This window comes from Orycteropus afer, unplaced genomic scaffold, assembly GCF_000298275.1.
Source record: "Orycteropus afer afer isolate SDZICR_OR568_19922 unplaced genomic scaffold, OryAfe1.0 scaffold00002, whole genome shotgun sequence".
Taxonomy (NCBI): Eukaryota; Metazoa; Chordata; class Mammalia; order Tubulidentata; family Orycteropodidae; genus Orycteropus; species Orycteropus afer.
This window is the reverse complement of record NW_006921589.1, coordinates 34,179,818-34,191,284: the sequence shown is the minus strand read 5'-3', so window position 1 is coordinate 34,191,284 and position 11,467 is coordinate 34,179,818.

The following is an 11,467-nucleotide window of genomic DNA, read 5'->3' as shown; positions in this document are numbered from 1 at the left end:
TCCCTTCAAGGCTCAGGGGTCCAAGATTATCTTCTGTGTCTGTGTTAATTGGTTTCCCTTTTCTTTGTTGAAGAGCATCTGTGCAGTCTTTGTGCCTAGTCCGCCATCTTGCCGGAACTCCCTCCTGTTCATTTTCTTATGGTGTTGCTATTCTTTTTCCATATTCCTTCATATTAACTCTTTCTTGATATATACCTTCTCCCATTATGTAATTTGTCTTGCTACATTGTTTATGCTGTTACCTATAGAGAAGTATAAATTTGTTGTAGTCAAATCTGTTTAATCTTTTTTGTAGCCTCTGTGAGATTTGTCACAATATTTCTAATTAGTATTATAAAAATCACTAATTATTATATTGAAGTTGTTGTTAGCTGCTGTTGAGTTGGTTTAAACTCCTAGTGACTTCCTGTACAATGGAAGGAAACACTGCCTGGTTTTATACCATCCTCACAATCCTTGTTAAGTTGGAGCACATTATTATACAGTCTCCTACATTTTCTTTGACGGTTTTTTTATTTTTTTTATTTTATGTTAAGATGAATAATCCATCTGGAATTTTTTCCAGAATATGGGGAAAAATACTGTGTTGTTGTTAGGTGCTGGCCAAACTCATGGCAGCCCCATGGGACAGAGTAGAACAGCTCCCATGGGGTTCTCTAGGCTGTACTCTTTATAGAAGCTCATCACCAGGGCTTTCTCCTGTGGGGTCACTGTTGTTGTTTTCGTTGCGGATGGGTTCAAACCACAACCTTTTGGTTACCAGCAGAGCACTTAACTATTATATTACCAGGTGTTCTTAAGATATTAAGACATCTTAATACAGTTATCTTAAGAATACCTGGTGGTGTAACAGTTAAGTGCTCTAATTCTACAGAAGGTTTTGTTTTTTTCCTTTTTCACTCAGATAATAATCCCATATGGTGATTCAGAGATCTAGGCTCCTTCTTCCTTGTATTTTTAACATCCTCTAGGTAAGAGGTCAGCAAATAATGGCCCATGAGTACAATATGACCCAACATCTGCTTTTATAAATAAAGTTTTATTGGAACAAAATCATGCCCATTCATAAACAAACATTGTTTATGGTTGCTTTCCTGTAAAAATGGCAAAGTTGAGTAATTGCAATAGAGACCATATGTCCTACAAAGCCTAAAATATTTACTATCCAGCCTTTTATAGAAAATGTTTGTTGACTCCTGCTCTGAAGTCTCTCAAATCCTTTGATTCTACATGACAGATAAGAAAGAGATATCACACAGGAGGTTTTCCACAGATGGGACCTAGAGACAGAGTACATTTTCACCACATTTCATTGGTTAGACTCAGTTGCATGGCCTCACCTAGCTATGTGGAGGCTGGGAGATGTAGATTAGTTGTGCGCCCAAGAGGAAAGGGGAACAGATTTGTGGAATGATTAGCCTTTCTCTGCCATAGCATGCCTTTCAAATATTTGTTTATTCCTTCCTTCTTGTTTTAACTGATTAAAATAGGCTAGATTACATTGCAGAAACAGTCTCCAAATCTCAGTGGCTTAGGATAACAAAGGTTTATTTCTCTCTTACACTACCGCATTTTTGTATATACTGAAGCCACTTAAACAATGCTCACACATGTATAACTGGCACAGCATGCATAAGAAGCTAACACTCGAGAGGTTTGTTCCATTTGCATAAAACCCATATAACACACATTATTTGTGTAAAAGTACATGTCCACTGGTAGTCAACAGGGCACTCATTGTTGCCACTTACTCCAGTCTAATGGAGAAGCCACCACCATGGACCTTGTTGGTTTGCAGTACTGGAGGGAAAAGAGCATGTAGTGAAGCATGCACCAGTTTTTAATTTCTGCCGAAAAATGATACTCATCACTCCAGCCACCTTTCATCAGCTGAAGCAAGTCACAAGGCTATATTGTCTTCAGTGGGGTGGGAAAGTGCAATTGTACCATATTCTTGGAAAGAAGCAGAGCTGGAATACTTGTGAACAGTCCTAATGAACACCACACTCACACACAGAAAATACATTCAGCCCCTCCAAGGGAGATAACCAAGATGCTGCCAGTCATTGCCCCCAAAGTCCAAGGTCACTAGATGATACACAGCCCTCTTCTTCAAGTTTGAATATTGCCTAGTGGTCTGGAGCCTAGCAACTAAAACCACTCTTGATCTCTACCACTTAGTCAGATGTCAAAATCTAATAGATACAACGGATCATGACCTAAAACATGCTTCTGGAATTTGAACTATTTCCATTCTGAATGACCATGAAATTCCAGCCCAACGTAATCCAGGGGATGGAAAGTAGGGAATATGGCATTTTTCTGAAGTCAATACTGCAAAGAAGGAGTTATCAATATTGAAAGCCATCACAGTGTTCCCCTATATATAATTAAACATGTCAGATAAAGGGTTAGGTGAAAATATGGAGGAAAGCAGTAGACAGAGATGAAAAATAGCTATATGGAAATATTAGAAAATATAAACTAACATACTTTGTTCATCCCTCAGAAAATATTTTCTCCTATGGTTTTTATTGTTGTTGTTAGTTGCCATTGAGTTGGCCTGACTCATGGAGATCCCTTGCACAATGAGATTGGACTATTGCTATCCATAGGGTGTTCACTGACTGATTTCAGAAGTAGATCACAGCCCTTCACTCCTTATGGTTCTTGTTTGCTTTCTAAAGAAAAGACATTTACTTCACTTTATTATTCAGCTTAGAAAATACTAAAATGAAATTCATAGATTATAATCATAGAGTCATACTAGCAGTCATGTTACTAGGGTTGTTGTCACCCAGTGAAGTAAGTCATGGTGTCATCTCTCCATCAACCTCCCCTGGTACCAGGCAATACAGAATCCTAGTAATGTTTATTATCAATTTTAATCATAGAATAATATGGGATAAATATAGTTGTTAAATTGTTTAAATGTAGTATTTCTTAGATTTTATGAATGCCAACAACACAATTTTTTGTAAAATTTTTCTACATTGAATTATGTTATTATTTACATTATTAGTAACTAAGCAGAGTCTTTTTTAAATTTTTCTCCATCTTTTCCTTTAATTACTACTTCATTCTCAAAAGAGTTCTTGATATATGGTTCACAGATACTAATTACCACAATGTTGTAGCTGAAACAACAGAAAATTGGACAAAATCAGCAACTGCAGAAACAGCAGTAGCAAGAAAAACAACAGTGCTTGCTTGTAGCACGTGCAGGCAAAACCCACGTGGTTTGAAGCATCATTGTAATTGGATAATAATGACAGCTCTGACAGGAGTGCATGAGAAGGTTAAGAGTTAATTAGCATAAATTGATATGTGTAAACTGGCTTTAAGAAAAATGTTTTTCTTGTTGTAACTAACTATAAGGATATTTTAACAAAAAATAAATTTCTGCTAAATCACTACAGGAAAATTTTATAGCAATCATTTTGGTGTCACCCCCTCTGACAGTGTCACCTGGAGCAGGCCATATCTGCTGTACTCCCATAGTGATACCATTGCATAATAGCATGAGGCTAATTATCTGATCAAAATTTCAAATAATGTAATTTTTTCAAATAAATTGCCAAAATCTAGTGAAAATATCTACGCATTTTTTTCAGATTTAATTTCTTAGCTATTTTAATCTCCATGTAATACCATTTTTTTTGTAAGGTGCCACCAAGTCAGTTCCAACTCATAGCAACACCACTTAAAACAGAGCAAAACACTGCCCATCTTCATAATCATTGTTATGCTTGAGCCCGTTGTTGCAGCCACTGTGTCAATCCATCTCCTTAAGGGTCTTCCTCTTTTTTGCTGACCCTCTATTTTACCAAGCATGATGCCCTTCTCCAGGGACTGTGCCTTCCTGAAAACATGCCCAGGAACATGAGACAAAGTCTCACCACCCTCACTTGTAAGGAGCATTCTGGCTGTACTTCTTCCAAGACAGATTTGTCCATTCTTCTAGCACTCCATGGTATATTCAATATTTTTCACCAACACCATAATTAAAAGGCATCAGTTCTTCAGTCTCCTTTATTCATTGTCCAGCTTTCACATGCCTATGAGGCAATTGAAAATACCATGGCTTGGATCAGGTACAACTTAGTCTTCAAAGTGACGTCTCTGCTTTTTAACACATCATCTTCTGTCTTTTGCAGAAGATTTGCCCAATGCACTATCTCATTGATTTCTTGACTGCTGTTTCCATGGGCATAGATTGTGGATCCATTAAAAGGAAATCCTTGACAACTTTAATATTTTCTCCTTTCGCCATGATGTTGCTTTTTGGTCCAGTTGTGAGGATTTTTGTATTTAAATTGAGGTATAATCTATATTGAAGGCTGTAGTCTTTGATTTTCATCAATAAATGCTTCAAGTCCTCTTCACTTTCAACAAGCAAGGTTGTGACGTCTGCATATTGCAGGTTGTTAATGAGTCTTCCTACAAAGTTAATGACATGTTCTTCTTTATATAGTCCAGCTTCTTGGATTATTTGCTCAACAAATGGGTTGAAATAAGGATGGTTGCCAAAAGCGCATGTGGGAGACGTCTGAGCTCCTCTAATTTCATCAAGGGGAGAGAAAATTAGGATGAACATCAACAGCCCAACGCTGCTGCCTATACCACCACCCTTCAACCTTTTTACCAATTCCAACACCCACTGCGTCTCCCATGGCACTCATTACTTCTTTGCTGGATTTGGTAATTCATAGCAATGGCCACACAGAACTCACAGACAATACTCATGAGTATGGGGATTATTAGGGAAAGAATAGTTACAATTCAGGCTCAGAAACAAGCCAAGATACAGTTCTTCTCTCAGGACAGCTTCTTCTCAGCCATGCTGCAGGCATGCTTCTCTCTGGCCTCCACCTTTTGGCCCTGTGGTCCCTTGGCCTCTGCCCTGCTCAGGCAAGTATTACAAAACTCTTTTAGCTCTGCCAATAGGTGACCACTGAGGCACCCCACTCCACCAGCAAGGCACCTGCCTGAAGGCACTCAGCTTTCTCACTCTTTGGCTGGGAAGCACAACCCTGTCTCATGCCAGTCTCTTGGTTCTGCTGCTTCTGCTACTTCCATTTCTCTGCTACTGCTTCCTCTTTCAGCACAAGGATCTCTGGTCCAAGAATGTGTTCCACCTCTGGCTCTTTTTTCTTGATGATAGTGAGATTCCCCCTTTCCACCTCTGGGATGGCTCATTTTAAGCCTAACAAGATGGCAAAACTGAGCAGTCCCCATGTTAGGGTTCCATACACCTTATTTGTATGGTTTCACCACTAAAAGGGTGCTATATATCTTATTTACATTATTAGCAAGCTATCCAATCCCTTTGCTGGGCCAGAAGCACCTTATATTTGCATAGCTCCACCCAATCATATGGTGGGAGTCATAAGATGATGGCTTCCAAGACCATGACTAGAAGAGCCATATTAAGCAATTCACTGCACAATGGTGAAAGGACACAACCCTGACACGCACCGTTATGATTTTAAGCCATGCAGTATTCCTTTGTTCTGTTCAGACAATTGCCTCTTGGTCTATAAACAGGTTCCACATGATCACAATTAAGTGTTTTGAAATCCTCATTCTTCATAATATTATTCATAATTTGTTATGATTCACACAGTCAAATGTCTTTGCATAGTCATAAAACATAGGTAAACATCTTTCTGATATTTTCTGCTTTCAGCCAAGATCCATCTGACATGAGTGGTGATTTCTCTTGTTCTATGTTCTCTTCTGAATCCAGCTTGAATTTCTGGTGGTTCCTTGTCAATGTACTCCTGCAACCACTTTTGAATTATTGTCAGCATTACTTTACTTGCGTGTAATATTAATGATATTATTTAATAATTTCCACATTCTGTTGGATCACCTTTCTTTGAAATGGGTACAAATATGAATCTCTTATAGTTGGTTGGCCAAGTAGCTATCTTCTAAATTTCTTGGCATAGACAAGTGAATGCTTCCAGGGTTGCATCCATTTGTTTAAACATCTCAACGAGTATTCTGTCAGTTCCTGGGGTGTTATTATTTGACAGTGCCTTCAAGTCAGTTTGGACTTCTTCCTGAACAAACTTCTGTTTTTGATCATATTCTACATCCTTTAATGGTTGGTCAGTGGTTCTGTGTATATCTTCCATCTTCTTTTGAAGCTTCTTGCCTCATTCAATATTTTGCCCACAGAATCCTTCAGTACTGCAAGGTGAACCTTGAATTTTTTCTTCAGTTCTTTCAGCTTGAAAAATACTGAGCGTGATCTTCTTTTTTGGTTTTCTAATTCAAGTTTTTGCACAGTTCATTGTGATACTTTGTCTTCTGTGCAGCTGGTTTACTTTATCATTTCTTCCACTTGCTTTAGCTACTCTACATTCAAGAGCAAGTTTCAGAGTGTCCTCTGATGTCCGTTTTGGTCTTTTCTTTCTTTTCTGTCTTTGTAATGATGCTTTGCTTTCTTCATCTATGATGCAATCCCACAACTCATCTGATTTTCAGTCATTAGTGTTCAGTGAGTCAAATCTATTCTTGAGATGGTCTCTAAATTCAGGTGGGATATACTCAAGGTTGTACTTTGGCTCTTGTAGATTGTTTTAACTTTCTTCAGCTTCAACTTGAACTTGCATAGGAGCGATAAATGGTCTGCTTCGCAGTCAGCCTCTGGCCTTGTTCTGAATAATGGTATTGAGCTTCTCCATCATCCTGTTACACAAATATTGTCAATTTGATCACTGTGTATTCTATGTGGTGAAGTCCATGTGTATAGTTGTCATTCATGTTGTTGAAAAAGGTATTTGAAATGAAATAAGTCGTTGGCCTTGCAAAATTTTATCATATGATTTATATCTATCACCAAGGTCATATTTTCAGCTACAGATCCTTCTTCTTTGTTTCCAACCACCAATTTACCAATGCATCTTCATTTCATGTTTGATCAATTTCAGATCTTAGAATTTGGGAAAAACCTTTAATTTCTTCATCTTTGACATTAGTAGTTGGTACGTAAATTTGAGTAACAGTCATACTAACTTGTCTTCCTTGTAGGTGTGTGAATATTATCCTATCACTGATAGTGTTGTACTTCAAGATAGATTTTGAAATGTTCTTTTTGATGACGTGATGACATTCTTTTTCAATTTGCCATTCTTGGTTTAATAGACCTTATGTTCCTCTGATTCAAATTGGCCAACACCAGTCCATTTCAGCTCACTAGTGCTTAGGATATTAATGTTTATACGTTCCATTGCATTTTTGATGACTTCCTATTTTCCTCGATTTTGTATATCCCATGGTCTAGGAGCTCTGGTAGTGTAGTGCCAAAGGCACTTGACTGCTAACCAAAAGGCTACGGTTCAAATCCACCAGCCACTCCTCGGAAGAAAGGTTGGGCAATCTACTTCTGTAGTGACACCACCTCGGAAACCCAGGGAAGGGTCGCTGTGAGTCGGGTCCGACTCGATGGCACATAACAACAACATATTCCATGGTCTGGTTATTAATGGATGTTGGGAGCTGTTTCTTCTCATTTTGAATCATGCCACATCAGCAAATGAAGGTACTGAAAGGTTTACTCCAACCACATCATTACTGTCAATTCTGTTTTGAGGAGGCAACTCTTCCCCAGTGGTATGTTGAGTGTCTTCCAATCTGAGGAACTCATCTTCCAGCACTGTATCAGACAATGTTCTGCTGCTATTCACAAGATTTTCAGTGGCTAATTTTTTCAGAAGTAGATTGTCAGGTCCTCCTTCCTAGTCTTTCTTTGTCTGGAAGCTCTGCTGAAACCTGTCTACCTTGGCTGACCTTGCTGGTATTTGAAATACTGGTGACATAGCTTCCAACATCACAATAACACAAGCCACCACAGTAGGACAAACTGACAGATGAGTGGTGGCCATTTAGTACTATAGATATTAGTTCATGTATTTTTAAATCATTTATGCTTAATTTATCAAAATATTGCTGTTAGTCATGTTTAATGTGAAAAACATTTTACATACTTTTCAGTAAACACTTTAAAATTTGTCTCCCAGAAAGTTTTCATTTTGGCAAGTAAATTAATTTGAACAGCAAAGGATTTAAGTTTGATTTGAAATTTACTGTTTACGAAACTTTTTAAAATCTAATTTCTTTACCTAGCTCCTCAAGCTAACTGATACAATTATTTTCCATCAGAAAGACAATTTTTAATTGTCTTCCCATGGGCTAGGCCTCCATTCCCAGTAGAGAATTAATCTTAGCCTGGTGGCATAGTGCCTTTGATCATTAACCAGAAGGCTAGCAGTTCAAACCCACTAGCCACTCCTCAGAAGGAAGCTTGGGCAATCTACTTCCACAGTGATACTGCCTTGGAAACCCAAGGAAGGGTCATTATGAGTCGGGTCTGACTCGACAGCAGTGAATTTTTTGGAATTTGTGATACAGTGGCAGCTACTGCACTCTCATACTCCACTTGTTTATTCATCATTTCAATGCCTAACATCTGTGTGCTAAATTCATACTATTCTTATGGCTACTACTTTTACTGGGAAATCACCTCAACAGTATAAGGCTTCGGAAAACCCTTTCTTCCTTCTGGATATAATTAGTTTCAAATAATTTCAGCAAGTTAGATTTGAAGCCTTTAAGATTACAAAGAAGTAGAAGAAAGGAATGAGACTGAGTTCAATGCTATTCCTAAAGCCTTTCCTAGGAAAGCAGTAATTTATTATTCACATTGGAATTCTAATTATGGGGGATAAACCCCTAAAAAGTTATATGGATCTATTTTGCCAGAGAATCTTAACAGTGCATCACATTCTAAATCAAACTATTACAACTGACCTTTTCTACTTACATTTAGTAAGCAATAGGATGATTTTTATACTTTCTATTTATATATAGTATGAAGGCTGTCGGTTCAAACCTACCAGCCACTCCTCGGAAGAAAGGTTGGGCAATCTACTTCTGTAGTGATACTGCCTTGGAAACCCAAGGAGGGGTCACTATGAGTCAGGTCTGACTCAACGGCACATAACAACAACAACAAAGCTTCTAGAAGCAAACTGTCCCGTAGGTAGGATGTGAACCAGATGGCCTAAGTTGAAATTCCCCCTTCCACCAGTTACTAGCTGTGATAGTTAAGGTTTTGTGTCAACTTGGCTACACCATAGTTCTAAGTGGTTTAAGCAGTTATGATGTGGTTTTCCCTCATGATGAGCTCTGATATAATGTAATCACTTTCATGATGAGATGTGCTATGAGCAGCCAGTCAGTTGAAAAGGAGTTTCCTCAGGGTTGTTCATTATCTCCAGTCCCTGGACTTGAATGAACGGCCTGCTATATTCCCAGCCATTTTAGGATTATTGCCCTCACACTCTGTGAGCCAGCACTCTGCCATTTCACCTGCCAATCTTGGATTCATCATCCTCCGAAGCCAGCAGCCTGCTCTACTGCCTGCTGATCTTGGGTTTATCAGCTTCTGATAAATCAAGCCTCCAGCTTGACATTTGCCTTATGGACTTGAGACTTGCCAGCCTCTGCAACTGCATGAGCCAGTTCCTTGAGCTAAATTTCTGTATCTATCTATCTGTGTATCTATGTTTCACTGGTTTTCTTCTCTAGAGAACCCAGCCTAAGACACTAGCTAAATAACTTAGGCCAGTTAATAAATCTATTTTTATCCTTAAAAAAGGACAAATATAGTACCTATCTGATAGGGTTGCTTGGAGGAGTAAATGAGTTAATACTTACAAATGTTTGTTAAATAAATTACATGACCTCTATACCCACCCAGTGTGACTATGAAGTAACAACCAACTACCACAAGCCGCATGAGAAAACGAGTTCCCTTTCTTGTGGTTCTAAATGGAGCTCTGGTGGTGTAGTGCCTAAGGCATTTGACCTAAATCATTTGACTACTAATCAAAAGGCTGGAGGTTCAAACCCACCAGCCACTCCTTGGAAGGAAGGTTGGGCAATCTACTTCCATAGTGATACTGCCTTGGAAACACAAGGAGGGGTCACTATGAGTTGTATCCAACTCAATGGCAGTGAGTTTGGTTTTTTGGTTTGGTATTCCTTATCAAAGGAGCTCTGGTGGCATCATGGGTAAGGCATTTGGCTGCTACCACCAGAAGTTCAACAGTTTAAACCCACCAGCTATTCCACAGGAGGAAGCTGAGGCAATCTACTTCCATAAAGATTTAAAGCCTTGGAAACCCACTGGGGGTCACTATGAGTCGGAATCACTCGACAGCAGTGGATATACCTTACTAAGGCTGTGGTTTTGTCAACAGGGGCACAATATGTTAGCAAATTTGACGTGTAAAAGCAGAAATGTATTTGTATTTTATTTCAAATTAGGAATTCCCGAACAGCGAATGATGTACGATTTTGCTGTATACTTCATTCTTCTCTATACTCCAGAGCCCATTAGAGTCTAGAATGTAAGAAGCATAGTCGACTCTGGTCTGGTATTTTAAGGGGCTTTGACATCCAAGGAGCCTCTGAGAAACAGTTATTGGTCCTGAGAAACAGGCTAAGAAGTCACCCTTTAAAAAATAAACTGAATTGGAGAGATGCCTGCATTTCACTCTACTGCCTCTGGAAGAGGTGTGTTATCTAAAGTGCTTCCTTCCATCATGAATAATGATTGAGAAACTGTCTTTACTCTCGCAGACTTACTGTACTTCCAGGCAGAAAACTATGGGCTTAATGCCCATGGTGTCTATTCGTAACTTGGTTATCACACATACACATCTCAAGTAACCCATCCTCCGGGAGCCCAGTGTGAACAGGCAGCCAAGGCGGGGAGGGCCGGAACACTCTGGCTCAGCCAGGTTTCTAAGGTCAGACCTGAACCCCACAACTTTTTCAATGCCGCGTTTTTTTCCAGGTCATTTCTGAATCAGCTATCTGTTTACGTTTTGAGCTTGGCTCATCATCAGAGAGCATTACTACCTTCTAAAAGAAGCATCTAACATCTGTAGACAGTGCTAACGGGTGCGAAGTTCATTTTCCTGGGTAGAGGAGGATGAATTTCCTGCAACACGTGCGGGTGGTGACAAAATCTTTAAGTAAAGGGGGTAGGTAGTTTAAGTGAGGTGGAGGTTTGGAGAAAGGCGAAGAGGTTGGTGTGGGGCAAGCAAAGTGCGGAAGCTGTACGGGGATTCTTCTAGAAAGTGGGGTGGGAAAAGAGCTGGGGAGGGCGTGTGGAGGGAAGGGATCTGTGTCAGAACGTGCGTGTGAGCGGATACAAAACCCGAGAGAGGCGTGAGCAGCGCTGTGTGTGTGAGCGGGAGCGAGGGGCGCCGGCTCGGGCGTGTGCGCCTGGGTAAGTGACACTGAGGGGCGGGCTGGCTGCCGGGCGGGCGGGGGCAGCCTGCGAGGGGCGGGAGTGGCCGTGCGTGGAGCGGGTCGACTGGGAGTTGTGTCAGTGAAGGCATCCAGTCCGGGGGCCGAGCTGGCTGCGCCCTCCGCCGCGAGCGCC